Below are 5,704 nucleotides of genomic sequence, written 5' to 3'. Positions count from 1 at the left end.
CCTGGTATTTCTACCATTAAAAATACAAATACATAAAAAATTAAAGAAGCTAAATTTAGTATCATCCCTTGTCTGTACCGCCACCATGTCTATGAAAAAATGTGTGAGCAAGCCTACTATCCCATCTATCTCCCCTCTCTTTTTTATTAAGGAAAAATCTAAATGTAGACAAACATAGAACAGAATTCGCATGTATCCACCACTCTGCTTTGCTAGTTAACGACTCGTGGTTAATCTTGCCTCAGCTATACCTCATTACTCCCCACCTACCTTGTTAGTATTTCCCTCACTTTTTACCTGTGGGGAGAGACGCCGTGCGGAAGGAGACTGAGGCTTAGCTCTCAGATTGTCAGTCTACTGCTCTGCTTTGCCACGTCCTGTCATCCTGCCTCATGGACGGAGGGATGGATGAAAAGAGGAAAGGTTACTTTTCAAACAAGTATCATTTTAAAAATTCTGAATTGTGACATTTTATATTTCTGGTCTCAGATTTTGGGTTGGAATTAAATCTAAATCTTCCAAATTTAGCATAGACCCCACAAAGTTAGTTTGCTAGGGCTCTTTGAGAGCATAACATTTATCTCTTTATTAAGATAATTTAGTTTCTTTTTAGGTTTTCTAATGATTTTCTGTGTATTTGTCCCCCCCCCCCGCCCCAAACTGTGAAACATGTGTCTTTGAAGTTTTTGGAATTTATAATGTGATACAACTGAAACTGTCCCTCAGATTTATGGGACGTACCTCAAGATACCTTGTTTTCGGTATCCTTAGTTATACATTTCAGAAATCACATGATCCAGTACTGTAACTTTTTTTCAGTTGGCCCAATACCTTTTTTCAAATTTTTTAATGTATAAAAGTGAGTAGTAGTAGGTAAAGAGTGAAAGTGGTTTTTAAGAAGTTTTAAAATATGTTTTTAACTGATACCACTCTTCTAATCAGGTGTTTATGTGACATTCCTTTTATACACTTTAATATTAAAAAAAACTTCTTCCTTTTGACTTTGGCTAAAGAAATTATAGAAATATGAAAAAATGCATTTTGGGAAATATTCTGTCAGCAGGAAGGAGCAATAATGTTACATTTATGGCTGTCATTATGATTTCTTTTTGTAATTGGTAAGATATGGTACTGAAAAGAATAACCTATAATCATTGGTTATCTACCCTAATTATGTGGTTTATCAAAGAACCTACAATTCTTGACAAAAAGTTTATGAAATTTAAAATTCGGAATTCAATAAATATTCAACATTTATGGAGGATCTTTGGATTTTTTTTTTTTCTTTTGGAAGGTGGTGGGGGTGGGGAAATCAAATGTGATAGGGTGTTGCAAATCGTAGAAAACTGGTCTGTGCAAAAAAGAGGCTTGATTCCATGGATGGATACATTATTCTCTAGAGTTACATACTCCTGTGGTTTCTCTTAAGTATGCCACGCTTTATAATTATTGCAGCTTTGTGATTTTAAAGACATAAAATACCAATAAATACCGGAAGGCTCTTTCCAATTACACTTCCGTGATGGGACATCCATTCTCATTTTTAAAATTTTTATTCTCTGTTTTGCCCCATTGCCTTTTAGTTAATAGTGCCTGACAGGATTCTGAGTATTAAGGTAGGCAGTTGAGAACTTTGATTCTTTCAGAACAGATTCTTCTAGGATGATTTAACTACGCTTGTCTAGCAGCTGACCAAGTAGTAAATCGCTGCTTTAAAAATGCGCACGTTTGCCCAACACAGACCCTGTGAACGATATAACTCATAAGTAGGATGCGGCTGTCATAGCTTTATTAACTACTGTGTGTGTGTACGTGTGGTGTGTGTGTTTTCATGTTTTGTTCTTGTTTGGGAAAATCATTTTTATTACTTTTAATAAGGTTTTCATATGTTAGGTCCTGCAGCTTTAGAATTAAGTTAAATTTTTCTTATCCCAAATGAGAATTGGAAAGTATTCAAATGACTTCATTGTAAAACTGAGTCTTCAAGTTAACTAATCAGTTGGTTTTTTACATCATAAATGTTACTGATATCACTGCATTTAAGAACCTTTCCTGAGTTGTTGCATTCACTCCTTCTTACAAAATAAGGATCAAGGAAAATAACATTATTGGATATAAAATTCTCACGTTTGGCTTTTCTTTTTTCCACATCTGTGAAATGAGTCCCTGTTTCTTTATGCAAATTTTCTTTCAGTTATCTCTAACACATTCTTGTCTCTGTCATTCTTTCTGTCCCTTTGCTCCCATTTGCTCTGTTCTGCTCTGCTTGGCTTTACTTAGAGGCTGTTTCAGTGCCCAGCCTTGTTAGCCAACCCTTTCTCTTCCTGCCTCAGTCTGTTCCTCGGTCAGATGCTGCCTTTCCACCTCTTGGCTGAGTCCGCCCTCCTTTATTATTGGATTCTTTGTCTTTCTTTTTTGGATAGTTGTTCTGCATTCCTCTGTTTGTTGTTTCTTGGTACTTTAGAAAAAGCAGTTAAATTCCTTTACTCTGCTGCCTATGGTGTGTAACTAGAAGAAATAGAAACAGCTATTGAAGGACAGGTGGCTCTTTACAAAAGAATATAGTAGCGCAGTTGACAGATTATTTTAAAAAGTGCTCCCAGTTCAGAGTGGTTAGATAAAGGGGCTAAATATTGCGATGGATATAGAGAAGATGCTGCCTGGCTGTCTTTAAAAAAAATTTTTATTTTTAACTTGCAAAAGTGTTAGTATAGCCAAAATATCCTTAGACAGTTCTGGACAAATTTTCATAGTTAAGGTGATTATTGTAGAATCATACTTTATTCTCATTTATCTTTATGGTCTTTGGTATTTTATGGTAAACCCACTTCATCTGTTTTTGTCTTCAAATATTTTATGGAAAAGGCCTATCAAATATAAGTAAATAAAAGTCAATACAGTGTTTTCTTTTGAAGTGCAGAGAAACCCTCTCTTATCCTCTGCCCACTTTTCTAATTCTTTTTCACATAATTTGGTCGCAGTATTTTATTGATAGACTCTGCTATCTTTTTTCTTCTCATTTATATTCAAGTAATGCCATCTAATTGTAGTGAATTTCTGTGAAAAACTTCTTGTTAATCTTTAAAGTTTTAGAATATGCATATGATAGGGTAGAATAGATTTGGAATTAATATAAAATCATTACTGACCAAAAGGGGTGAAAAGAAAAACAAAAAAATTATGTTTTTATAATAAAATGAAATTTGGAATTCCTTCTGTTTCTCAATTTTTTTTTTTCTGTTGTTGTTTTTGTTTTTTTTTTTTTTTGTGGCCCAGAGATGTGGGAAGAATGCTATTTAGTTTTGCTGACTTAGGTACTTCTGGATTGCTAGTTTTAATTTATTTCCCTATTATTGGAGTTTATATAAATCTGACACACACATGCATATACATATACATAAATACATACGTGTGTGTATATATGTATTATATATTACATATATATATATATATTTTATATCAAAGTTGAAGGTACTTAGTACTGCTTTTTTTCCTCCTCCCCTGAAACTTTCTCCATACATATATGTCCATTATAACCTTTTAGGGGACTATATGGAAATAAAAACTTGGGGATGGTAGGTGGTATAATTGAAATGTAGATCATAATCTGTTCTTTGTTTGTTTTACCAAATTAGTTAGGGATTCTGAGGATACATTTTGAATATTTGTGTATGTTTAGCATTTTGTTCCTTTGTTAGAAATCTCTCAGTGTGACTTGTTTTTAATAGGATGTGTCTTGAATTGTGGGCCAATCACTCTTGAAAAGTATTAAGCCCTTTAAGCACACTGGTCAGACTCCTAGAGGGAAGCCTACAGGTTTATTAGCACTCCTTAGCCTGAAAGCACAGCATACCCTTCTATGTTGCACAGCAACGGACTCCTAGCAACCATAGTAGATTGAATTTCTAAGAGTGACCAGGCCGGATGTAATAATAAAGCAAGAGGTACAAACAGTTGTCATGGTTTTCTTTTCACAGTTAGCTAGTTTGATTTGGGGGAGCTTACCCTTTCAAAAATGGGCAAACTTCATATAAAACAACTACTGTTTGTGCAGAGGACTTCTGATATTAAAATAGCAATAATAGTACCAAATTCAAAACGATATTGGTTACAGAAAATAGTATGCTCAAAAAGGTAAAAGGATTACCATATGAAGAAGTTTTCAGGGAATTTTTTTTTTAAAGACTTTTTAATCATAAACTTAAAATTGAACTCTGGTAAAATAGTTACAATGAATGTGCTTTTTAAAAATAAGAAATCATCTTTGTGTTTTCCCTCTTTGTAATCTGCTCCTTTAATTTTGCAGCAACTCCTTGCAGTTCGATGTTTGCAACTTACGTGCATGTGCATATAAAACTGGTACTCGTTTTTATTTCTTTTAAAAATTTATTTTAAAGAACAGGCTATTTGCCCTATCTATAAACAATGTTTGAAATTGTGAGCTAATAACTGATGGAGCAGAGGATTTATTGAAGAAGAATAAAGTAGTAAAATGTACAATCCTCCACAGTGAGAGTGAAAGTGTCTGTGATATTCCTGAAGGTGTCATATTGTGCTATAACTTTGTGAACATTTCTCCCGTGTATTCTTTAGTATGTGTTTGCTTATGTAGCCATGAAAAAGAGATTAATTCAGATGCATTCATAACCTGAAACAGGATGCCTCCATCAAAAGAAACAGATCCTCATATAGCTGCTGGAGTTGGGAGTGGAGCTACAGCCTTTGACAGCAATACGCTGTAAATATACACACATGCTAATACCCTTGATTTGTTCATCTTTTGTGTCAGCATTTGGAAAAGATTGTTAAAGTGGCAGTTATAGTAAAGACTGGCAATTACAGTAAAGAGCAGAAATTAGGTATTTGTGACCTATTATATTTCATTAAAAGACTTCCTTATTAAAATGGCACCGCTTGCTCTGATTACTTGACAGCTGCCCTAAACAGATTAGAAAATACACAGCTTCAGCTAAAGGTAAAATCAACCTCTTAAGCAAGCACATGGCATAGAAGAAGTAAACATTATACAAACTATTTTTTTTAAACAATAAATTTGCTTTAGGTAGAGATGTTTATCAGTGATTGAGTGGTATGCTCTTTTGCATTTCTATAATAATAGTTTACCAGCAGTGGCCTTTTCCCATTAAGATATTTTAATACCCCCACCTAATATTGTACTGGCTTCCTACTAGAGGATCTTATCATGAAGCATCATAGATCCCGGGTATCAGCCTGGCATCACCACAGCGCCTTGTTTCTGCTAACCGATGAATTGTTATTCCGATCCAATGCAAATACTACCTTAACCAGGCAAAACGCAAACTTTTTGGGAGTTTTAGCAACTAGATTATTGATTTCTGAAATATTTTTAATATCCTCTATCCCTTAATAAGCCAATAGGGCCACAGTGAGTTTAACACTTGAATTTAGGCATCCCTTTCACAAGATTGAGTTGTTTGCTTTTCCAGAGAAAACAATTGTGATTGTGGCTGTTGTTACCTTCAGTCGTATTTCTGAAGTTTTACTGCGGCTTGGCCTTGTTCTGTCTATATTTTGCAGAGAGACTGTAGCACTTTGTGGAACCATCCTGTCAATGATTCTGAATTCCAGTTTAGCAGTTAAGTAGCCTGACCTGCTACACATTCTAAACATTCATGACTTTGTCCCTGTCTTCTACCTTGTGAAGCCTGGACATGCACTGCGG

The 5,704-nt window shown here is 34.6% G+C and overlaps 1 protein-coding gene across 3 annotated transcripts in view; it reads left to right on the top strand.

Annotated features, from left to right (window-relative positions):
• Positions 1–5,704, top strand: part of RFX3 (regulatory factor X3) — a 285,719-nt gene that overhangs the window by 24,476 nt on the left and 255,539 nt on the right. Inside the window, exon 1 of one of the 3 annotated variants that reach the window (XM_040620296.1) lies at positions 4,341–4,359. The exons of the other annotated variants lie outside the window; for them this stretch is intronic. The gene's annotated coding sequence lies outside the window, so the exon portion shown is untranslated. Of the gene's footprint in view, positions 1–4,340; positions 4,360–5,704 lie in introns of those variants that run through there. 3 annotated transcript variants of the gene reach the window in all.

The sequence above is a fragment of the Ursus maritimus genome, unplaced genomic scaffold (genome assembly GCF_017311325.1).
Source record: "Ursus maritimus isolate PB19 unplaced genomic scaffold, ASM1731132v1 scaffold_34, whole genome shotgun sequence".
NCBI classification, from domain to species: domain Eukaryota; kingdom Metazoa; phylum Chordata; class Mammalia; order Carnivora; family Ursidae; genus Ursus; species Ursus maritimus.
The sequence above is the reverse complement of the archived record's forward strand: the minus strand, read 5'-3'. Positions and strand labels throughout refer to the sequence as shown.